The sequence below is a fragment of the Pimephales promelas genome, chromosome 2, assembly GCF_988280905.1.
Source record: "Pimephales promelas chromosome 2, fPimPro1.hap1.1, whole genome shotgun sequence".
Lineage (NCBI taxonomy): Eukaryota > Metazoa > Chordata > Actinopteri > Cypriniformes > Leuciscidae > Pimephales > Pimephales promelas.
In genome coordinates, this window is record NC_142770.1 from 1,547,479 (window position 1) to 1,573,566 (window position 26,088).

Here is a 26,088-nt window from a genome sequence, read left to right on the forward strand (position 1 = left end):
AATTACCAAGCCACTCATCAATATTTCAGACGGCGTCTCTTTGTTTTAGCCAAATTGCGATTAATCCCCTTGTCACCACTCTCTCTTTGCCTCGGGAGTCATCTTGCGGGTTGCTGTGTCTCTCACACAGACGGGGTGGAAACCCGGCAAATGTGCTTGTACACCATTTAATTAAAGATGGCAAGAACATCAGATGGCAAGATGGCAAGAGACGCGCAAACACGTGTAGTTGCTTTCGGAAGCACTCGCTCACGTCGAGAATGAAAGAGATGTTGACATGAGACTCTAAAGAGTGACTGTCTTCAGTAGACGAACCTCCAGGCCTGTGTGACTCAATAAGGGTGTTCAAACAAGTCGGAGTCCAAGCTGGCAGTTTTTTTTAATTTGTGCCCTTCGGGTTCTGGTGGAGTCGAGGAGCTACTAAACGAACCGGCAAACGGCCAAAATTAAATGTCTAAAAAAATTAACTAGAAATAATAGCCAACACAACCAATAAATGCTAAAAGTAAATTAAATTGAAAAACTACTTTTTTACATAGCGAGTGTCAGATTGTGGAAAAAGTCATTTAAAATGAAAAAAAAATAAGGTAAATTAACAAGTGTGTTAAATAATATCAACCAATACGTAAAGATAAATAAAATAAAATAAATAAACAATTAATAAGAAACCAATTTGGACATGATACAGACACAGAGTGCATTCATAATAAAAATATAGACAATATTTCATATAATATGGTATAAGATACAATTATAATAATACTGTTTGAAGTATTATCGCATCAGGCATATTTGTATACAATGTAATAACTGTAAATGTAATGGAAGTCCCAGACGCTTCATCACTGAAACCCAACAAGTCAAATTTCACCAAAAGCCAAGATATTGACTGTGGGTGCCGACATGACGCACCACAACAGGACCCTCTTGTTCTTTTCCCCAGAGGGCACGTGAGACACTTCAAACTTTAATAAAAAGTCCTTTGTGTCTTCAACACAATAACACAGTCATCACACACACACACACACACCACTATTTGTGCTCTTCTAGTGCAGCGTGTTAAGTTTCCAGAGAGGCTGGAAGTCATAATGCGCGAGTGAGGACCTAGTGACAGCTGGCTTGTCAGCTTGGGGTTTCCTGTCAACCTGCATGGCGACACTTGAAATTCCGCCCCACATAAACAATTGAAAGCGTCAGTCGAGGGATTCGATTCTACAGCGCCACAACCAGAGGGCCAAAGCAGGCATGGCATACCCAGACAAAGAGGAGGAATATGTCCATGCTGATTTACGGGCTCCCCTACGCTGGCCGCCCAAGTCCCACTCCTAAAGTAGCTCCCATTCCCATGCAACAAGACATTAAAAAGAAACGTGGCTGGGACAATAAATCAATGCATCGTGAATCGAGAAATGATTCTGGATCAATTCCAATTTTTTTCGATTCGATTCTGAGTTTAGTGTTTAACAGCAGAGGGCGCTGCATGATCTAGAAACAGCCGTAATCTGCTGGCTTCTAATGCCTTACACACACACCACTTGAACCTTCTATGAATAATCATTTATAAAGTCCGAAAAGGTTGAAGTGAATTACAAGGGTGTTTGCAATGGACTGTTTACATTAATTTCGCATCATAAAAGCATTCTGAGGTGCGAGTACATTTCCAGACTCAGACGAATGCACGAGCGCTCTTCCTCTGCTGTTAAAAACTAGCCTAGAGCGCCGTCTGCTGTTAAAAACCAGTCTACAGTGCCGCCTGCTGTTAAAAACTAGCCTAGAGCGCCCTCTGCTGTTAAAAACTAGCCTAGAGCGCCGTCTGCTGTTAAAAACTAGCCTTGAGTGCCGCCTGCTGTTAAAAACTAGCCTAGAGCGCTGTCTGCTGTTAAAAACTAGCCTAGAGCGCCGTCTGCTGTTAAAAATTAACCTAGAGCGCCGTCTGCTGTTAAAAACTAGCCTAGAGCGCCGTCTGCTGTTAAGAACTAGCCTAGAGCGCCGTCTGCTGTTAAAAACTAGCCGAGAGCGCCGTCTGCTGTTAAAAACTAGCCTAGAGCGCCGTCTGCTGTTAAAAACTAGCCTAGAGCACCGTCTGCTGTTAAAAACTAGCCTAGAGCGCCGTCTGCTGTTAAAAACTAGCCTAGAGCGCCGTCTGCTGTTAAAAACTAGCCTAGAGCGCCGTCTGCTGTTAAAAACTAGCCTAGAGCGCCGTCTGCTGTTAAAAAGTAGCCTAGAGCGCCGTCTGCTGTTAAAAACTAGCCGAGAGCGCCGTCTGCTGTTAAAAACTAGCCTAGAGCGCCGTCTGCTGTTAAAAACTAGCCTAGAGTGCCGTCTGCTGTTAAAAACTAGCCTAGAGTGCCGTCTGCTGTTAAAAACTAGCCAAGAGCTCCCTCTGCTGTTAAAAACTAGCCTAGAGCGCCGTCTGCTGTTAAAAACTAGCCTAGAGTGCCGTCTGCTGTTAAAAACTAGCCTAGAGCGCCGTCTGCTGTTAAAAACCAGTCTACAGTGCCGCCTGCTGTTAAAAACCAGCCTAGAGCGCCGTCTGCTGTTAAAAACTAGCCGAGAGCGCCGTCTGCTGTTAAAAACTAGCCTAGAGCGCCGTCTGCTGTTAAAAACTAGCCGAGAGCGCCGTCTGCTGTTAAAAACTAGCCGAGAGCGCCGTCTGCTGTTAAAAACTAGCCTAGAGTGCCCTCTGCTGTTAAAAACTAGCCAAGAGCTCCCTCTGCTGTTAAAAACTAGCATAGAGCGCCGTATGCTGTTAAAAACTAGCCGAGAGCGCCGTCTGCTGTTAAAAACTAGCCAAGAGCGCCGTCTGCTGTTAAAAACTAGCCAAGAGCTCCCTCTGCTGTTAAAAACTAGCATAGAGCGCCGTATGCTGTTAAAAACTAGCCGAGAGCGCCGTCTGCTGTTAAAAACTAGCCGAGAGCGCCGTCTGCTGTTAAAAACTAGCCTAGAGCGCCGTCTGCTGTTAAAAACTAGCCTAGAGCGCCGTCTGCTGTTAAAAACCAGTCTACAGTGCCGCCTGCTGTTAAAAACCAGCCTAGAGCGCCGTCTGCTGTTAAAAACTAGCCTAGAGCGCCGTCTGCTGTTAAAAACTAGCCGAGAGCGCTGTCTGCTGTTAAAAACTAGCCTAGAGCGCCGTCTGCTGTTAAAAACTAGCCTAGAGCGCCGTCTGCTGTTAAAAACTAGCCTAGAGTGCCGTCTGCTGTTAAAAACTAGCCGAGAGCGCCGTCTGCTGTTAAAAACTAGCCTAGAGCGCCGTCTGCTGTTAAAAACTAGCCGAGAGCGCCGTCTGCTGTTAAAAACTAGCCTAGAGCGCCGTCTGCTGTTAAAAACTAGCCTAGAGTGCCGTCTGCTGTTAAAAACTAGCCTAGAGCGCCGTCTGCTGTTAAAAACTAGCCGAGAGCGCCGTCTGCTGTTAAAAACTAGCCTAGAGCGCCGTCTGCTGTTAAAAACTAGCCTAGAGCGCCGTCTGCTGTTAAAAACTAGCCGAGAGCGCCGTCTGCTGTTAAAAACTAGCCTAGAGCGCCGTCTGCTGTTAAAAACTAGCCTAGAGTGCCGTCTGCTGTTAAAAACTAGCCGAGAGCGCCGTCTGCTGTTAAAAACTAGCCTAGAACGCCGTCTGCTGTTAAAAACTAGCCTTGAGTGCCGTCTGCTGTTAAAAACTAGCCGAGAGCGCCGTCTGCTGTTAAAAACTAGCCTTGAGTGCCGTCTGCTGTTAAAAACTAGCCGAGAGCGCCCTCTGCTGTTAAAAACTAGCCTTGAGTGCCGTCTGCTGTTAAAAACTAGCATAGAGTGCCGTCTGCTGTTAAAAACTAGCCTTGAGTGCCGTCTGCTGTTAAAAACTAGCATAGAGCGCCGTCTGCTGTTAAAAACTAGCCTTGAGTGCCGTCTGCTGTTAAAAACTAGCATAGAGCGCCGTATGCTGTTAAAAACTAGCCGAGAGCGCCGTCTGCTGTTAAAAACTAGCCGAGAGCGCCGTCTGCTGTTAAAAACTAGCCTAGAGCGCCGTCTGCTGTTAAAAACTAGCCTAGAGCGCCGTCTGCTGTTAAAAACCAGTCTACAGTGCCGCCTGCTGTTAAAAACCAGCCTAGAGCGCCGTCTGCTGTTAAAAACTAGCCTAGAGCGCCGTCTGCTGTTAAAAACTAGCCGAGAGCGCTGTCTGCTGTTAAAAACTAGCCTAGAGCGCCGTCTGCTGTTAAAAACTAGCCTAGAGCGCCGTCTGCTGTTAAAAACTAGCCTAGAGTGCCGTCTGCTGTTAAAAACTAGCCGAGAGCGCCGTCTGCTGTTAAAAACTAGCCTAGAGCGCCGTCTGCTGTTAAAAACTAGCCGAGAGCGCCGTCTGCTGTTAAAAACTAGCCTAGAGCGCCGTCTGCTGTTAAAAACTAGCCTAGAGTGCCGTCTGCTGTTAAAAACTAGCCTAGAGCGCCGTCTGCTGTTAAAAACTAGCCGAGAGCGCCGTCTGCTGTTAAAAACTAGCCTAGAGCGCCGTCTGCTGTTAAAAACTAGCCTAGAGCGCCGTCTGCTGTTAAAAACTAGCCGAGAGCGCCGTCTGCTGTTAAAAACTAGCCTAGAGCGCCGTCTGCTGTTAAAAACTAGCCTAGAGTGCCGTCTGCTGTTAAAAACTAGCCGAGAGCGCCGTCTGCTGTTAAAAACTAGCCTAGAACGCCGTCTGCTGTTAAAAACTAGCCTTGAGTGCCGTCTGCTGTTAAAAACTAGCCGAGAGCGCCGTCTGCTGTTAAAAACTAGCCTTGAGTGCCGTCTGCTGTTAAAAACTAGCCGAGAGCGCCCTCTGCTGTTAAAAACTAGCCTTGAGTGCCGTCTGCTGTTAAAAACTAGCATAGAGTGCCGTCTGCTGTTAAAAATTAGCCTTGAGTGCCGTCTGCTGTTAAAAACTAGCATAGAGCGCCGTCTGCTGTTAAAAACTAGCCTTGAGTGCCGTCTGCTGTTAAAAACTAGCCGAGAGCGCCCTCTGCTGTTAAAAACTAGCCGAGAGCGCCCTCTGCTGTTAAAAACTAGCCTTGAGTGCCGTCTGCTGTTAAAAACTAGCATAGAGTGCCGTCTGCTGTTAAAAACTAGCCTTGAGTGCCGTCTGCTGTTAAAAACTAGCCTAGAGCGCCGTCTGCTGTTAAAAACTAGCCTTGAGTGCCGTCTGCTGTTAAAAACTAGCCTAGAGCGCCGTCTGCTGTTAAAAACTAGCCGAGAGCACCGTCTGCTGTTAAAAACTAGCCTTGAGTGCCGTCTGCTGTTAAAAACTAGCCTTGAGCGCCGTCTGCTGTTAAAAACTAGCCTTGAGTGCCGTCTGCTGTTAAAAACTAGCCTTGAGTGCCGTCTGCTGTTAAAAACTAGCCTTGAGTGCCCTCTGCTGTTAAAAACTAGCCTAGAGCGCCGTATGCTGTTAAAAACTAGCCGAGAGCACCCTTTACTGTTAAAAACTAGCCTAGAGTGCCGTCTGCTGTTAAAAACTAGCCTAGAACGCCGTCTGCTGTTAAAAACTAGCCTAGAGTGCCCTCTGCTGTTAAAAACTAGCATAAAGCGCCGTATGCTGTTAAAAACTAGCCTAGAGCGCCGTATGCTGTTAAAAACTAGCCGAGAGCTCCCTCTGCTGTTAAAAACTAGCATAAAGCGCCGTATGCTGTTAAAAACTAGCCTAGAGCGCCATATGCTGTTAAAAAACTAGCATAGACCGCCCTCTGCTGTTAAAAACCAGTCTACAGCGCCGTTTGCTGTTAAAAAACTAGCCTAGAGCGCCGTCTGCTGTTAAAAACTAAGCTCAGAATCGATTCGCGATGCATTTGGATAAAAATGGAATCGATCCACGAATCGCGATGCATCGATATATTGTCCCAGCCCTAATGGACCGCCTATATTCGGCCCATGATAAAGAAACCGAGTTAGGATTGCTAATAAATGCGACCATAGTTTTGGTGCAGTCTGTAATTCACAACAGAATACAGGCGTTCCTCGGACTGAATGCTCTCGATTCATGTTCCTCACCTTGGCTAGTACCTCAAAGGCTGGGAAAAGAGGCGCATTTCGACCGCACCATCATGCAATATGCACAAGGACCAGTGTGTATGAATTATTGAGCTGTACGGAGAGGAGAATGCAAGGAACTTGTTGGAGAACAACACTACACACACAACAGCACGATAAACTTTTGCGTCATGCCACTGTGTTTTTTATGCATTCGCTGACCGATGTGTTTTCTAATCTCCAAACTAACGCTAGTGTTTTAAACGTGCAAATAATCCAGATTGTGAGCCAAGGAGATGCCTTCAGAAAACAGCATCGCAACCACTGACAATCGGTCGAGCATCTTTCTTGCATTTATGCGTCCTCAGGTCCTACAGATTCAGTTCTACCTCCGGCCAGTGCCAATATGCAATATGCAGTGCCAATTGTTTTTCCTTTTTAATGGAGAGCACCAGCAGTCAGATGTAATCAGGGTTGCGCTCATGACTGGCTGGCTTCCCAATCCTGCACGTTTCCATGCATTATTAATGCTAATACGTTGTATTCAGCACTGAAACGGAAAGATACGGCAACAGACAAGAAAAGAAAAGAGAGAGAAAGATTGAAAGATCTAACGTGGAAATGCTTGCAGAAATAATAGGAGTGTTAAAGTACTCTTCTAGCACATAAAAACATCTTATAAATGAACGTCGCAAAGAGTCGTAAACACTTGGAGCGTCCAAGTACAACCGGCGGCTGCGGTGCCGCATTAAACGCGTTCGCATTAACGTGAGTGATGATTATGAAATCCGCAGTGCTGTTTATCCTCCCGGGAAGTGCTGACAGAGAGACAGAGTTTATGTGCATGTACATGAAGTAGTTTGCAGATTGATGCAAGAATGCAAAACTCTAGTAGCAGGGCACGTCGACGAAGAAACCACCGTGAACACCCATAGAAAGGAAACAGATGCAGCTGTGTAACAACTGGGAGGACGATAGTGTGTGTATGTGTGATTTGTAAAGCTGGATAATCAGAAGGGGAAGCCAGATTGGAGTCCCCAGTGAGTCAGTGTGAGGGAAATGGAAGGAAGAAACCATGGCGAACGTCCAATTAAAACTCCCAATTAAGCGCCCCAGAGAGCGTTCCTCAATATAGAGATCAAACCGCTGATAGCGGCGCAACCGGCCGTGATACAAAGACGTCACACTACAACTTGTCTGCAATGTTCCCTGTAACCTCTTTAGTCACATTTGACTCAAAAGGACCCAGATATCTTTAGCACAAAGATAACGTGCGCATTAGCGTTTAAGTGCATTTGAGGCTAAAGCCTAAAAGAGCCCAAAATATAACATACTACAGCTTTTCGGCAATTCTCATGTTGACTAAAAAGAAACAACAGGGAATCTACAAGCATTCGAAGCCAACAAACGTTAGTATGCCCGCAAAGAAAGTTAGTATGATGGGCAATTAACACGCGCATGCATTGAAAGCTAACAAATGCTTATCGCAATTCTACATTAGGTAAAGAGAAAGTGAAATGCTAATTAAGTATTAATGTCACTACGCACCAACCAATATGAAGTAAAAGATGATTTTTCACCAATTTTGCAATTAGCAAGAAATAAAACGCCAAACCTTCAATGTGCCCCATCCAAACTGAGGAAATTTGTCCATACAGCACTTTCAGAATCCTTAATGTTTGCAAAATTCCACCTTAAATTTCCTGATCAGGGTTTTTAATGTTTGCAAAATTCCCCCTTAAATTTTCTGATCAGGGTTTTTAATGTTTGCAAAATTCCCCCTTAAATTTCCTGATCAGGGTTTTTAATGTTTGCAAAATTCCCCCTTAAATTTCCTGATCATGGTTCTTAGTGTTTGCAAAATTCCCCCTTAAATTTCCTGATCAGGGTTTTTAATGTTTAAAAAAATTCCACCTTAAATTTCCTGATCAGGGTTTTTAATGTTTAAAAAAATTCCACCTTAAATTTCCTGATCAGGGTTTTTAGTGTTTGCAAAATTCCCCCTTAAATTTTCTGATCAGGGTTTTTAATGTTTGCAAAATTCCCCCTTAAATTTCCTGATCAGAGAAAGTGAAATGCTAATTAAGTATTAATGTCACTACGCACCAACCAAAATGAAGTAAAAGATGATTTTTCACCAATAAAATGGGCCGGCTGATTATTCACGCACTAAAAATGTGATGGTTTAAAACCAGACTCAAGACAAAAGACCTCAGAGGGATCTCATAAAACAATGCTATGGCCGTTGCTATTTACGAGCCAATGTAATATCGCTTAAAGAGTCCCTTGTAATGGCAGCGTTCCCTCCGTATGCTACAGGCAGCGTTTTAAACAGAGGCCCTTCTGAATGGCTCTTGATTCTGTCCAATTATCAAGGACACACACACTCCTCACTTATGTGTGTGTCCGCCGCAGTAAAGTGCGAGAGTTTGAGCACACACACATCTGGCTTTCATGTCAGCGCCAGATTTGACTGTGTAGTCCAGGTGGCTCGAGTTCGTGTGTGTCTCTCTTTGGTGTCCAAGCTGCCATTTTGAATTGCACACAAAGAAAGGCCAATGGCAAAAAAAACAACATCAGGCCCTTTCACAAATCCACCACCATTTTCTCTTCAGTTCCGAGCGTATGCTTAAATCAATGTGTGATATATAAATGTCTTTAGCTCTTTTGATAAAATATAAGTCTGAATGCGTGTCTGAAGTTTTAGCTCAAAATACCCCACAAAACATTTACTATACCATGTTGTAAAAGGCCATTTTTTGAATGGAAGGAAACTCATGTTGTTTTCGTGCCTGTATCTTTAAATGCAAATGAGCTGCTGCTCCCCCTCCCCCTTTCCAGAAGAGGGCGGAGCCTCGGATACTCAGCGAAAAACTAAAACATTTGGTTCTGATCGTGGCCCGACTCACGTGACATTGCAGTTCATCGTCATCATAAAAGCGTATTAATTTAAAGTAGAGCCAGGCCGATATTAAGCATTTTCGAAAATATCGGTATCGGCAGTTATGATGGCCGATAAATGAATATTTAAAAAAATAAAATAAAAACAGACAAAACACATTTCAATCATCTCTCCTTGGCCTGTTATATTGAAAATGTATGTTTTACAATTTGCAGTATGATGTCATCTATTGCTAAATTATGGCTCATTAGACTAGCTAACGCCACTATCATCAGTGGAAGAGCGCTAACGTTAACATTAATGAGCTTGGAAACCACAATGAACTTTTTCTGCCTAAATAAAGTAATGATTACTGTATTTATAACTAGCGTATCTCTAGTTACAGTCCCTGCATTGTAAAATGTAAGTTATACTTGCGAGGAGTGAACATTTAGACATTGAGAAAAAGTATCAAACGTATCTTGTGCAGAAAAGTTAGCTTTTCAATTACACGTGTGTGAAATCCAACAATATTTAATAAAAAATATATATATATCGGCCGATATATCGGAATATCGGATTTTGTATCGGTATTGGCCTTCAAAATCCTTTATCGGTCGGGCTCTAATTTAAAGCCATATCAGTCAAACGTCTGATATATGGTGTTCTGAGCGCACACACCCGAAACAAACAGAGAGGATGTATTTTTACCACAATACGGTGCCACACTGTGGACACATAATTATGTTCAAAAAGAATATAAATATGCATAATAGGTCCACTTTAAGGATTAAATTTGACATGTGACAAGAATAAATAGGACATTGACAGATTTTGTGAGATTCATCCTAAAGCCTCGGTGCCAATATTGAGTAATCATATGCATTTGCATGTATTTGTGGGAGAATTATGTAAATACGTTTTGCCAGTTCTATCCTCTCTTTCTCACAGATGCATAACAATCACAGCATTATCAGGTGATTGCCTCTCATTTCAAGGCACGCACCTGCCATCGCCGTCATGGCTGCGATCCACAGAGAGAAGACAGCGACGTCTTCTGTCACCAAAGCCTCCTGCCTTTGTGTTTGTTTACAGCGGCAGCGAGATGATCTACTGCTTTTCCCTGCGCCGCAGAGCCGAGATGAAATGTTTGATGAAAAATAACATGCGCAGGAGTCGCGCTGTCTCCGCTTAAGATTCAGAACAGTGGCGTGGGCAAAAGAAGTGGCAAGAGAACCAGGCAGGGGGCTTTTGCCAAGAAAACGTCTTCCTCCTATATCCTCTCCAAACAGCCGTTACATAACTCTCCAGTCTTGAGTACAAGCAGAACGGAGGGAGAGTGTGTGCGCGCATCGGAACAAAACGAGCGGTGCTTCACGCTGATATGTCATTCTGAGAAAACCAGGTGGCACGTTTGACCTTTGCGCTTTCAGGGAGATAAATCCAAGAGTCCTTTCACTTCTGTGAGAAGAACAGACATGCTGCAATGCAGTCAAACACGCCACTCGCATGAAGTCAAAGCTTTATTTTAGGATTTTAGACGCCAACTCCTAAACAGGGATAAAATAATCCTTTAGAAGAGATTCACATTTAAAAGTGACTAGCAATAGCAAGTAGCAAGAAATGAAAGCAATAGCAAGTAGCAAAAAAATAAAACGCCAAACCTTCAATGTGCCCCATCCAAACTGAGGAAATTTGTCAACACAGCACTTTCAGAATCCTTAATGTGTGCAAAATTCCACCTTAAATTTCCTGATCAGGGTTTTTAATGTTTGCAAAATTCCCCCTTAAATTTTCTGATCAGGGTTTTTAATGTTTGCAAAATTCCCCCTTAAATTTTCTGATCAGGGTTCTTAATGTTTACAAAATTCCCCCTTATATTTCCTGATCAGGGTTCTTAATGTTTGCAAAATTCCCCCTTAAATTTCCTTATCAGAGTTTTTAGTGTTTGCAAAATTCCCCCTTAAATTTTCTGATCAGGGTTTTTAATGTTTGCAAAATTCCCCCTTAAATTTCCTGATCAGGGTTTTTAATGTTAGCAAAATTCCCCCTTAAATTTCCTGATCAGGGTTTTTAATGTTTGCAAAATTCCCCCTTAAATTTCCTGATCAGGATTCTTAATGTTTGCAAAATTCCCCCTTAAATTTCATGATCAGGGTTCTTAATGTTTACAAAATTCCCCCTTAAATTTCATGATCAGGGTTCTTAATGTTTACAAAATTCCCCCTTATATTTCCTGATCAGGGTTCTTAATGTTTGCAAAATTCCCCCTTAAATTTCCTTATCAGAGTTTTTAGTGTTTGCAAAATTCCCCCTTAAATTTCCTGATCAGGGTTTTTAATGTTTAAAAAAATTCCACCTTAAATTTCCTGATCAGGGTTTTTAGCGTTTGCAAAATCCCCCCTTAAATTTCCTGATCAGGGTTCTTAATGTTTAAAAAATTCCCCCTTAAATTTCCTGATCAGGGTTTTTAATGTTTGCAAAATTCCCCCTTAAATTTCCCTGATCAGGGTTCTTAATGTTTTAAAAAAATCCACCTTAAATTTCCTGATCAGGGTTCTTAATGTTTGCAAAATTCACCCTTAAATTTCCTGATCAGGGTTTTTAATGTTTCAAAAAATTCCACCTTAAATTTCCTGATCAGGGTTTTTAGCGTTTGCAAAATTCCCCCTTAAATTTCCTGATCAGGGTTTTTAGTGGTTGCAAAATTCCCCCTTAAATTTCCTGATCAGGGTTTTTAGTGTTTGCAAAATTCCCCCTTAAATTTCCTGATCAGGGTTTTTAGTGTTTGCAAAATGTTTGCAAAAAAAAAAAAAATCCCCCTTAAATTTCCTGATCAGGGTTCTTAATGTTTGCAAAATCCCCCCTTAAATTTCCTGATCAGGGTTTTTAATGTTTAAAAAATTCCACCTTAAATTTCCTGATCAGGGTTTTTAGTTTTTGCAAAATTCCCCCTTAAAGGTTTAGTGTTTGCAAAATGTTTGCAAAAAAAAAAAAAAAATCCCCCTTAAATTTCCTGATCAGTGCACTGATTTGGCGACTCAAGCATTGTTACGCAGTAGGATATTATTAATTTTCAGTGTAGGACATATTGTCTAAAAGACAGGTCATTGAGTCTTTGACATCAGAAAAGACAATTTAATTACAAACCTGGCTTGGCTCTGATCTGCATTAGTCCTTGAAAGAAGCATGACGTTAGGTTCTGGATTCTTGCCAAGCCATCTACATGCAATTCTTGCCCTTTAAGACTCAAGTAAGATCTTTTCAAGGGCCACCCTAGAGGTGGAAATAGCGCCGTGTATTCATATTGGGGACCCCAGTCACGAGTAAAATTACATTAAGCGCAGATGCCCCCTGGAAATTGGAATGCTTTTCTTAGATGGGTAAATAGCAGCTACGCATAGATACTAAAAGATTGCAGTATGGAATCATTCAAATCAATGTAAATAAATTGTTATTTGGGAACCTGGCAACCTATGATTCGGCTCAGGAGGATGGGATGGTTCCTTTCAAAGGTGGGCAATTATGCTGCCACTCACTGTTATTGGTGGCGAAGCTCGAGGTGGGGAGGACGGGCTGCATTAGCATCTCAGTACAGCAGGTGAAACCACACAGCAGAAAACATCCAACTCTCGAAGTAGAAACCACTGCATTGATGGTGGGATTCAGTGCTTACCGCTAACTGAACCACACAGGTAGTTTTGTTGCGTGTAAATGCTAGGTTAGCAGCACCACAATAGCAACCCTGCTCTGTGTTGAGAGGTAGTTGCGTTTGTATCCTGCACAAATGGCACCTGAACTACACAAGTGGAGCTGTTCAGATTAAGAGCTCTTTCCTGAAGGATGCCAGTGCCCCCCTAGTCCCATTAACTGAAATAACTTCATTGTGCTAATTAACAACCCCGGGGTCAAATCATCACCTTGTTTATACACGCTTCACTCAATTGGGCCTGCTCCGGATTTGCGAGGACTAGCACGCTAATGGTGGCCGTGGCAACAAACGGGGAATTCAGCTTTTTTCAGCCCTTTACTCACCATAATAAAACAATTTTTCTGAAGCACGTTGACTCCTCGCCACCGTAATTACATGACAGCGCTGTGGTGAGTGGGTGCAGGAGTGTATAATCACATTACGACCGCGACTGGAGCCTCGGGAGAAAATGCACCGAGGCAGACGCGAATGTGTGCGAGTGAGGTAAGTGTCCCTGGGTTCATGACTGGGCTGAGTAGATGCAGTTCCCTCCCCTCGGCCTGCTGAGCCGAGAGATGTGTCGAAGACAGAAAACAGATGGCCAGGTTTGGGTTTGTGTCTCCTGTCTGTCACCTCCCTCCAGCCCAGTTTGAGAATAACAACTGGCCACTTTTTACGGCTATTATACAAGCTGCGAGGAGGAAGGGCAAACAGAGTCCCGGGAGCTCTACCGCAATCCCATTTTGCCAATCTCGCTGACTGGGCGGCTGAGATGCCGCACAAGGGAGGAATTGTAGAACAAGAGCAAGGGGTCAAAGATCAGGTGACCCCCACATAGACCTTATTCAGAGCAGCGCCATGACGGGTATGAAAGTGAGACTGTGAGGGATAGACTTACCGTGTTTCCAATGGCAGCCGCTGTAAAAAGCTGAATTAAGCGGCTAGATTACTTACAATTTTCCGCAGCTTATATTGTCGGGAGTTTTTTGTCAACTGACAAGATATTTTTCCAGTGTTTCACGAGCAGAACAATCCGAAAACACATTAAATAACGGTACAGCCCATTGAAGAGATGCAAGTCTATCCCTCACAGCCTCGCTTTCATTCTCATTAAAAATCAAAGATGGCGCTGCCGTGAATAAGGCGTATACCCACTAGGAATGGGGCAGAGGGGTAGTTATCCTCAACTTGGGCAGATTCTGATGCGTCTCTGAAGGAGCCGTTGAGGAAACAGAGACTACGCTGTCTGCATATGAAAGTACCACTCATAAACAGGCGCCGAAACACTAGGTGATTGTTGGAGTTTGACCTTACAAACAGACCACGAAGGACGTGGAGTGTTCTCCGAGGCTTGAATCAGAAATGCCTCAATCAATGCCCAACAAAACAAGTTACCTCTTCGGACAACTGAAGATCTGCAGGAGGGATGAAAGGTGAGAGGTCAAGCAGCTGGTAAATTCCTGCGAAACATACACTGCCGGATCGGTAAGATCTGTAATGTTTTTAGAAGAAGTCTCTAATGCTCACCAAGGCTGTAATTTGTAACTTTCGAAGGGCCGTGTCCATGCAAGGCTATTAGAAACAAATTCATTCACGCGATAGCATGAAAAGATGCCAGCATTGCGTGCCACGAACAACCCTGCAGGCACCTCGTCCATGTCAGGCAACTGGCCTTTTTTAACACCATATCAGGCGTTGAGTCAGCGCCGCGTGGTGTGAGGTGGACTCGGCAGGAGCGCAAGAGGCGCCTTCATTTCTTTATCTCTAAAGAGATCTGACAGGCCCCTCTGAGCTGCGAGACAGCACTTCGACTCAGTCGTGGCGCATCAGCTGCCCTGCGGTCTCCACTCGTCCAGAGGGTTCGAGCGGTCAAAGAAATGACAAACATTCCCAGAACGAACAGGTAAGAGGATGACAGTGCTACACCGGGAGCCTCTCGCAGAACCCCTCCATCAACAATGCTCAATTGACTCGCGCTCATGGAACAACGGGTCTAAATAAGGGAGGGAGTAAATCTTTACTTGCCCTGGGAAGGACGGAGAACACAATGAGGTCAATCCAATGAATCGATAACGGTGATAGGTTGAGGGAATTGACAGAGGGACGTTTTCCCGCAAGCAAGTCGGGCTGATTATACAAGGATCAATATTTCATTACTGTAACAATTGGGAGCGCTGACCGAAACTGTGCAATTGTGGGAACGCAAATCCAATACTATAGGCTCGATGACTTGTTAGAGATCCGCTAAGGTACACTCAAAGCTCTCATGAGATCTCCAATCAGATGTGGACAAATAGACTCTAATTCTTACCTTAGATACAGCTACTTTAGTGTCGAACCCAATATCGATATTTTGAGTAAGAGTTTCTTTGTGTGTACACATGAGCTTTCCCGTTCATTACTCCCCTTCTCCTTCACACCGCCCAAGTCTCGTTAGTACCTGCTGAGCGTGAACGGGACTGTGTGGGCCGACTTAATCAAAATCACTCGCAAGGAATTTGAGTACTTTAAATTAAGAAGCTGTGACGCTCTTTTCTCCCGGTCTCTCCGGTCCGGCCACCTGGTGCGTTGCGTCTGCTGATTACGGAGAAACGTGTAGGAGGAGGTGCCGAACATCAAGTGTTGAGCCTCCGACTGTGCTAGGAAGGAATGACACGCAAAAGGACAACACATCTTTATTTTTATGTCTTTATTTTGGCAGCTCAAAGCAATGGCTTCCTCAAATGGAGAAGGTTGTGTTCGAGGGGTCCACTCTTTTGGTATTGCTATTCCCATCTATTCCTCTGAGGGAAAAAGACCCTTAAGAGCACACTTTGAAACAACAGCTAAGGGTGGTTATGTGGCTTGTGCTTGAATGTAGGCAGATTGTTAAGCCAGGATGGAGCTGTCAGGAGATAAGTGCGTTTGCTTGCTAAATATGTGATGCTAGTCCTTCTTTCCATCTGTTTAGATATGAAGAGGGGGGGAGTACTGTGAAAAATGAAGAGGGTAACAGAGAGCAAAAGAAGCAGGTTTTCAGAAAACCTGGTAAAAAAAAAAAAAAAAAAAAAAACTGAAGGCTGTCATTCCAGTACAGCCCAAGCTGTTCGGCTTTCGTCAGGCGTGCCCAGCGAGATACAGCCTGCTCCATATGGCTCGCTCGGATCTGCCATCTCTAGGGAAGAACTGCCTGCCCGCCCGCCTGCGTGCGTGCGTGTTGGGAAGAATGAGAGAATAAGTGATTGTGTTTCACTCATGTTTATGCAGAATACATGCAAGCCGAGTCTCATTACTGCTGTCCAGTTCTGTCTATAATAATTCCAAAATGTGTTTTATCCGCTTTGTTTTAGTTTCCAGAGTGCTTTAGAAATGATGTCGAGTCCAGGAAAACTTTCCACCGCATACCTTGCTAAGGGAGATGCTTTCTCCCAAACCTAGCAACCTTGAGCATATTCCCACGAGTTCCAGACAAACCAAATCCAACAAAGGTCTTGTGTTTTATAACAACAACAACACCACCACCGCAGACAAATGCTTAGAAAAAGTAGGCCATATCTGTAATAATAATAATAACAACTGAACAAATATGTTTGTGTTTGTCCTATATACACACACACACACACATGGACAAAAACATTAACATTCTTAATGCAAGGTTAGTATTAATATTATGATTAATAATAAAAAAAAAATGTAAATTTGCTTCTCAAGTCATCTTGTTTTTATGTTAAACACACACACACACATATATATATATATATATTAGGGCTGTGAAACGATTAATCACAATTAATTGCATCCAAAATAAAAGTTTGTATTATATGTGTGTGTTTATTATTTTGTATATATATGCATGTATATATTTAAGAAATGTTTGCATACTGTATCGATATTTATACATAGTTAGTTTATATATATATTAGGGCTGTGAAACGATTAATCGCGATTAATCGCATCCAAAATAAAAGTTTGTGTTTACATAATATATGTGGGTGCACTGTGTATAATTATTTATATATATATATAAATACACACACGTTTGTATATATTTAAGAAATATTTTCATGCATATAGCATATGAAGAGTTCAGATGCAAAAGCCTCTAAATGCCATTTGAAATTTTCTTCTTTAATGATGATTTTTATCAAACTTGTATATTTAAGTTCAGTAATTTCACTTAAATAACAATTAATAGGTAATTATCATTGCCATTTAAGTGAAATCACTGAACTTAAATTTACAAGTTTGATAAAAATCATCATTAAAGAAGAAAATTTCAAATGGCATTTAGAGGCTTTTGCATCTGAACTCTTCATATATAGATTTAAATATAATTTATATTATATTTAAATATAAATATTTTATATATAAATAATATTTTTTTCTTAAATATGTGTGTGTATTATACACAGTGCACCCACGTATATTATGTAAACACAAACTTTTATTTTGGATGCGATTAATCGTTTCCACATATAACCACCGCTTTGTGCTAGAAAACATTCTCTCTTCAACAAGAATTGTGCGGCCGTGTGCGTGGAGCAAATGTAAGTGGTAACAAGGCCTGAGGGGCCAAACAGACAGGCAATGGGGATTATAGAGTGGGATTGAATCAGTTCATGTATGGAACACACATGAGAGAAACAGCCCTGTTTACTAGAGCAAGCTATTCCCCGGAAGCACACGGGAGGGGGTTGCTTACACACAAGCAGGGAGTACATGTTGAATCTGGGGCTGGAGTCACGTAAAGATGATAGACTAGAGCAAATACACTCGGAAAACAAAGGTGCTGCCCGACGGACCAAATTATGAGTAGCTTTCGGCATGTGCAAAACCCTTTAGAGGGATGATGTGAGGCGCCACTACAAGAACATTCCCATATTGCACAGCCAATAAACTCAACCTTCCTCTAATTTTACCCAATAAACTGTCACAATACACTGTTAGATCTCCAAAATTAAGTTTTATTTGAGGCTCAATTTGACTTTGATTTGGTCACGCAGCAACTAGAACACAGAATTGCTGAGGAAATAGGGAGGGAAAAGTTCATAACAGAATACGGTGCATGTAAACTATAGTATGCATACTGTAGAAGCAATATCAGCAACCATTTTTAATATCTCTTCCTTGACCCATTTGATCAAATTTCAGACACATAATATGGATTTAAAATGCTTTTTTTAGTTTATGTCCCACTTGTTGAAAATAACAACAATTGCTGCAGAATAACTGTTTCACATGCTATTTTAAGAAACTAGTATTCAACTTCGAACATGCTTTTTACAAAAATATGTAGTATGCAGTACACAGCACAATTTTTAGTAACATGTAAGCTAGTATTTTATTTCGAACATGATATTTTAAAAAAGGATGTATTCCTGTAATGCCAAAAAATGCAATAAAATAGGATGTAGTATGCAGTACACAGTATATAAAACACAATTTTTAGTAACAAGTAAGCTAGTATTCCATTTCGAACATGATATTTAAAAAATAGTATGTAGTATGCAGTACACAGTTTATACAGCACAAAATTAAGTAACATGAACACTATTACTTAATTTCAAATCAATAAACAGTATATAAAGCACAACTTTTAGTGTGGAGTGAGCAAGTATGCCATTCTGAACATTGCCAGTGTCTGTGGCGAGTGTGTGCTAAGAGCTAGATTTAGTATGTGTGTGAGAGAAAAGGATGGGGTCAGTAAGAGTGGAGTGCAGCCGTTCGCCATCGCTCCCCGTGGAAATGTGAACCAGCTGTGGCATTCTGGGGGCCGATCTGCTGGGGCCGATAACACTGGCCCTTTTGTCCATCTGCCCTGACTTTCTGACATTCTCCCACTCGCTCTCCCTCTCATTCCTCATCCCTCGCTTTCGCTCCAGATTTCTCACTCAACCACCACTCGGCTAGAGAAAACAATCTTCAATCGGTAAAGGGGGGCTCTCGGTCTCGCACATGATTGAAAGGCAGTCACAGACACACAATACGTTATAAGCAAACAAACGGAAGGCACACGACACAAAAGAGGCCTGATGGGTTGTAGAAGAAAACAGACAAAAGGTGGCCGTTTTCCATCAAAAACAACAAAACAGCCATTTTATTCACCCTCTACAAGAAAGTCAGGCTAAAAAATACATATTACAAGACATAAATAAGATTTTTAATACAAGTCATCAGAAAACTGTGCCAATTTACGCTAGAAAACTGTTAAACTACACTAGAAAACTGTGTTAAACTACACTAGAAAACTGCTAAACTACACTAGAAAACTGTGCTAAACTATGCTAGAAAACTGTGCTAAACTATGCTAGAAAACTGTGCTAAACTACGCTAGAAAACTGTGCTAAACTATGCTAGAAAAGAGCTAAACTGCTAGAAAACTGTGCTAAACTACGCCAGAAAACTGTACTAAACTACGCTAGAAAACTGAGCTAAACTATGCTAGAAAACTGAGATAAACTATGCTAGAAAACTGAGCTAAACTATGCTAGAAAACTGAGCTAAACTGCTAGAAAACTGAGCTAAACTATGCTAGAAAACTGAGCTAAACTGCTAGAAAACTGAGCTAAACTATGCTAGAAAACTGAGCTAAACTATGCTAGAAAACTGAGCTAAACTATGCTAGAAAACTGTGCTAAACTACGCTAGAAAACTGAGCTAAACTGCTAGAAAACTGAGCTAAACTATGCTAGAAAACTGAGCCAAACTGCTAGAAAACTGAGCTAAACTGCTAGAAAACTGTGTTAAACTACGCTAGAAAACTGAGCTAAACTATGCTAGAAAACTGAGCTAAACTATGCTAGAAAACTGAGCTAAACTATGCTAGAAAACTGAGCCAAACTGCTAGAAAACTGAGCTAAACTGCTAGAAAACTGAGCTAAACTGCTAGAAAACTGTGCCAAACTGCTAGAAAACTGAGTTAAACTGCTAGAAAACTGTGCTAAACTATGCTATAAAACTATTCTAAACTACGCAAGAAAACTGTGCTAAACTACGCTAGAAAACTATTCTAAACTACGCAAGAAAACTGAGCTAAACTGCTAGAAAACTGAGCTAAACTACGCCAGAAAACTGTACTAAACTACGCTAGAAAACTGAGCTAAACTATGCTAGAAAACTGAGCTAAACTATGCTAGAAAACTGAGCTAAACTATGCTAGAAAACTGAGCCAAACTGCTAGAAAACTGAGCTAAACTGCTAGAAAACTGTGTTAAACTACGCTAGAAAACTGAGCTAAACTATGCTAGAAAACTGAGCTAAACTATGCTAGAAAACTGAGCTAAACTATGCTAGAAAACTGAGCTAAACTATGCTAGAAAACTGAGCTAAACTATGCTAGAAAACTGAGCCAAACTGCTAGAAAACTGAGCTAAACTGCTAGAAAACTGTGTTAAACTACGCTAGAAAACTGAGCTAAACTATGCTAGAAAACTGAGCTAAACTATGCTAGAAAACTGAGCTAAACTATGCTAGAAAACTGAGCCAAACTGCTAGAAAACTGAGCTAAACTGCTAGAAAACTGTGTTAAACTACGCTAGAAAACTATTCTAAACTACGCTAGAAAACTGAGCTAAACTATGCTAGAAAACTGAGCTAAACTATGCTAGAAAACTGAGCCAAACTGCTAGAAAACTGAGCTAAACTGCTAGAAAACTGTGCCAAACTGCTAGAAAACTGAGTTAAACTGCTAGAAAACTGTGCTAAACTATGCTATAAAACTATTCTAAACTACGCAAGAAAACTGTGCTAAACTACGCTAGAAAACTATTCTAAACTACGCAAGAAAACTGAGCTAAACTGCTAGAAAACTGTGCTAAACGACGCTAGAAAACTATTCTAAACTACGCAAGAAAACTGTGCTAAACTACGCTAGAAAACTATTCTAAACTACGCAAGAAAACTGATCTAAACTGCTAGAAAACTGTGCTAAACGACGCTAGAAAACTATTCTAAACTACGCAAGAAAACTGAGCTAAACTATGCTTGAAAACTGAGCTAAATTATGCTTGAAAACTGAGCTAAACTACGCTAGAAAACTGAGCTAAACTATGCTTGAAAACTGAGCTAAACTACGCTAGAAAACTGTGCTAAACTATGCTTGAAAACTGAGCTAAACTACGCTAGAAAACTACCTGACCACCCCTGAGAGTCATTGTATAATTCACATTTTCGTTTTTGTGACCAACAGGACTACGGCAGTGCTAAGACAGACTTGTGTTAGCAAAGAAAGCCTCTCAGAGATTAGCAGCCACACAGAAATAAGTGTGAGGCTTTTATTTACTCGCTACTCTTATTAGCTTGCAGCACAGATAACTGCCGTTGCAGAAGAGGCTTTGCGAAAGCCAAATCCCACATTCTGTGTCAATGCGGAATAGCCATCCGGCCGACATAAACTACCTTTCCTCCCTGTGCTAGGCAGCCCCCTTCCCAGCATTCCACAGCTGAAATAAATATCCAGACTCTGAATGGTATTTTAATGAGAGTGTGGGAGTGGAACCGTTAAGCGCAGCTCTCCACATGCCAACGTCTGAGCCCGGCCTCCCTTTATGCCGCTTACAATTAGTTAGCTAATCAGCAACCACTGTGAGAGAAATATCTTTTCATAAACACAATATGATGGGGACAATCAGGCTAGTTGGAGCAAGCCACAGCAATGACAACAATATGTGCGTGGCGCACTTAGCGGTGGCTACGTAGCCTTGGAAGGAGGCTGTACGCTAACCTTTAAAGAGCAGGTTAATGTATGGAGAGAGGTTTTACAGCCAGGGATGAATTCATTACAGTGACAATCTCAGCTGATTTGCCATTCCAACCTTCTCCCTATAAACCTACGGATGGCATTTTGAAACCCTCCGGTTTTAACCTTAATCTAACCGTCATCTGTGAGGAGACAGGTGAATATCAATTACGTACTGAGAGGTATCAATGTCAAACTGATGCGTGGGTCCATTTGGGGCAGTCATGGCCTAATGGTTGGAGTCAGACTGATAACCCGAAGGTTGCAAGTTCAATTCTTAAAACTGGCTAGAAATTACTTGAGAAAGGCAACCCCCAATCGCTCCGCAAAATGACTGCCCACTGCTCCGTGGGTGTGCACTAACTTGGATGGGTTAAATGCAGAGGACAAATTCTTAGTATGGGCAAGCATACTTGGCCTTCACATGTCACTTTGCCTTTCATTTGGGCTAGCGTGTGTTGCTGAGGCGGGGAGTCTTGATTTGGAAGTTTAACGCTAGCTTAACACAGTTATTTCATTATCGACTCCCTGGACCTAAAAGATAATCTAAGCCCTCCTTGCTTGGGATTTTACTGTGGGTTCAAGAAGGTGGCAATGCGGTGGCGGAGATTAGTCTGCATGAGATGTTTCAGGGAGCCTTGCGGTCGAATTTACTAGGATGTTCCCTGACAGCGAGCTTGTTTTAACTAAACGGCCACCGTGTTGAAAGCAATTAAGGCCGCTGTTGAGAGCAGCGTAACAGTCGCTGTACCATGAATGGCAAGTCTCCCGGAAGTTCCATTAAATCCTGAGGTGGGAGTCTGCAGGTTACACACATACAGAATGAAAGGGGGATGGCTGAATGGTCCTCTGGAGAGGCGGGAGCCGCCAATAAATCTTTGCCTATGGGAAGTGTCACTGATCCTTCTTCAGTTACTCGAGCGTGATACGCCACTCATGTTTGCATCCATTTGCAAGTCAAGTGGCTCACTTCACATTCAGCACAGACAGGAGTGGCGGATAGAATCTCCCTAGGACTCGAGACAACATTGATTGATAAAAACGAAATGAATACATACAAAACATGGTTGTTTGTGAAAGGTTACAAGGAAAGGAGACTTACAGGTAACCTTGCAAATTAAAGAAGGCCTCATTGACTTTCAGCTTTCCACTACACAGGAAAACTGTGGGAATTCAAGACGGCTTAACAAACAGGTATATGCTCTAGCCAAGATTGTGCATTCCACAAGGAGAAAGCAGTCACGATATTCTGGGAATTCCCTGGTCGAAGGAATTGGCAGTTTTAGCAGTGGCTAAAATGAAAACAATAGACATGTATTGGCAGATTAAGGGAAAGAAAAAAAATGAAATGATGGCTTCTTGAAAAACCCAAATTCCTGCTATTCCTTCAGCTCCTGTTTCATCTCCACCCGAAGCGAAGGCTAAAAATAGACGGACTGGGAAAACTCACTTTTAGCCCCGTGACTGTGGAGAACTTGGTCTGACACTGAGCTGATGGGGTGGAAGTAGAAAAAAAAAAAAAACATGGGGACGTGGAGTGGCTGTCAGCTATTCTGGGAAATATTTTCAGCATATTCATACAGGAGAGAATCTTATGTTTCTAATAGAGGTTTCTGAAACTCCGCCCACATGTTCAGACTTGCAGTCTGGTTTCAGTCAAGTGTTCGGTCAAAGGTCGGGTGAGTCGGCGCTCTCCATGGCAACAACAGAAAAAAAATCCATGTTTATAACCGCCCCTCGTCGCCAACTTGGCAATTGCTCTTTTTAACTGTCCATCATGGGAGTAATCCCTCCATTCCCTGTGACCCACACAAGTCTGGAAAGAGGGGGGCGCATGACTACCTGTCTACCGCTGAAGGGACACATAAGAAGCATGAATGGGGACTTCAAAGCCTCTAAGATGAGGTGAATGTATTTATAGACAGGGCTGGCGGTAAAGTTGGCAGTAGTGCTGGAGGGGCGTCTAGAATAAAAAGCAGGGTTGCCCTGAAAGAACTCTAGAGCCTGCTGTGAGATAAAAATAACTTGGAGGCAACTGGGCCCCAAACTGATTAATGACTCCACGGTACAATTGAGCATCTTGTAAACAATGGATCCTGGGCAGTGGCTCAAACATGAGCTGGGAATTGCCCTGTTGGGGCACAAGAAGCCAAAACGGTTATGTTTTAGGACAAATTTAATGAGACCAACAACAAATGTATATTAACTTTCCAAGGTACCATCGAATCAGCTTAACTAATGCGTTTGTGAGCTATGTGAACATTTTGCAAAGGCAATCTAGGGCAGACATGTTTTTAACCATCTGGAACTGATTAGATGATGGGGTTTAAAACTTGATTCTTGACGTCAGCCAAAAAGTTCCAGAGCAAGTTGTCACCTTTGGCTATATCACAACGGCAAACAGATGAACGACCACAAACTAGCATCAGTTCTGTTCCTTTGGTATTTCTGTGGGGAACTGGATGTCTTGTGAAGAACAGACAGAAATCTATACTTGAGCTGGACAAAACCCTTACACACTCACAAATACTCACAATCTCAGACACTCTTCTAGATGAAATATGCATGAGGCACTTTAGCTATTTCCATGACACACTTGACTTCCATGTACCTTGACTTGTCTGTTGAGAAGACAAAGGATTTGTGAACTTTTGCTACTAGGACCACTGGAAAACGGAACGAAGCATGAACTGAAAACCGAATCTGCATTTCCCAAAACCAATGTGCCTGGAATGATAACCACGGCTCCAATGACAAAGGTTTGTACCCTTTTATAATAGTCGGATTTAGCACTTTTCAATCCGTCCGCCCCGATAATCAGCTGAATTTTGTTCTACGGTTCTTAATTTGCAGTAATCCAAGACAATATGTCTCTACGTTCTGATGACTTTAAAAGCAAAGTGATTCTGATCACATTCATTGAAAAGAGATTAATATTCAGCCGCCGGGCTTATCCGCACTGTTGCTCATTGCTAACTGAATTTAAGAGGGCAAATGTCAGCCGTCTTTGATATTTATCATCTGGAAACCCGAATGAAGCTCATAACTGCCATTCTGATGCCAGGAAGGAGAAGACGTGAAAAATAAAACGAGGTCAATCCCTCAAAATTAGCCCGGCACATACAATAATAAGAACTAGAACCAAATGTTCCAGATTGGATTGTGAGGTGTATTTAAAATAAAACTATTTGATAAAAATAACATTAAAAGAACTATTCTTCATGTTTTCATTCAAACACATGCAACCTGAGGAACAAAATGGGTCTTCAAATACTTAGGTCTTCAAATCAGGAAAAAAGTCCCTGACTATAAACATACGCGTGTAGTGTACCACAAGTGTTTAAAACAGCACCCTTCCCATATCTTTTTAAAAATCCACCTCTTCTAAGACAAAGCAATCCATTGATGATAGCTACTTTTAAATGAGCATCCTTTCTGTCACAGTAATCGAATTTCACTTCTGTTACTATTTTCCAGCTTGAACGGCGTCCAAGAAGCAGGAGGAAACCTCACGACGGGTTGTGAAAGATCCGACCGCACCAAGCTGGAATCCAAAGGCAAAATAAAGAAAAACAAGCCGGAGAGAGTGGAAGAAAATCAATAGCCCTCCTCGAGCAGCTCCACTAGACGCACAATTATTACCATTATGCTGGATGTTTTAGCACACAAGGGGTATTTCTCTTCAGAATAAATAAAACTTCACTGGTAGTGCTTGATTTGTAGAAGCCACTGTAATTTCACTTCAAGTGCAAAACAATCGGGCCAAGGACATAGCCCAGTGGGACACCTGTACTAATCATACATTATTTTAATAGTAGCCTTGGGAAGTTACAAAATCCATACCATAATAAGAGGTAGGTTAGCTCTAGACTTTTATAAATAGTACGTTTTTCTGGCTAGTTTGACTTTTTCCAGCTGCGCAAAACGATCCCCAAATTTTCACTTTGCTCACACAGATGTTTAGGAAGTCACCATGCTGCTTTTCTGAGCTGTTGGAAGATGTCCCACATGGAGCTTCTCACAACATGGACATCAAACGCCGCTCTCAGATGGGAAGAAATAGACGCCAAACAACACGAAACATACTTGGGATGCTTCCTTATTTGGAATCTGAGGGAGCGCCGCAAACCTTTGGCAAACCGAGATGTTGTTCACTAGACACTTAGACGTTAACAATATTAGCTTGGGCAAATTACAAGCATGCCACCATCTGAGTTATCAAAGCCCCGTGTTTGAGTCATAAGACACCCTGACCTTGTTGTTTTGGTGAAGCTAACCGTTTTAGCAAAGAAAATGCGAAACTAGCTGAAGTGAAATGAAAATGAATTGCAGGGACACACAATTCGAGGCGATTGCTATTACAAGTGCAGTGCTGGGATTCATTTAACTGGCATGTATGACACCAACCATATACCATTGAAACCACATTATCAGGATCTTTTGATTTAAAGGAGTCGTTCACTTCAGAATTAAACATTTCCTGATCATTTATCGAAATGAAATGAAGGTTTTTGAGGAACACACTCCAGGATTTCCTCCATGTAGAGCCCGACCGATAACGGATTTTGAAGGCCGATACCGATACAAATATTTGTTGGTTTTAAAATCCGATATATTGGCCGATTTTATTATTATTTCAGAAATGCCAACAAAACAAAATATTAACAGATTCCCCCAACATTAGTTATTTGTAGTTAATTATGAGTTTTAACTAAAATAATATGATAATGCATAACTGCTTCTCTCTGCCTGATGTGTGGTGCGTTATACACGAGTGTTGCCAACAGTGCCCTCTGGTGGACAAACTATATAACTCCAACACTCATGACATGG

The 26,088-nt window shown here is 42.0% G+C and overlaps 1 protein-coding gene across 26 annotated transcripts in view; it reads right to left on the reverse strand.

Moving 5' to 3' along the window:
* ptprsa (protein tyrosine phosphatase receptor type Sa) overlaps positions 1–26,088 on the reverse strand; it is a 363,573-nt gene that overhangs the window by 144,343 nt on the left and 193,142 nt on the right. The gene's annotated exons all lie outside the window — the stretch shown is intronic.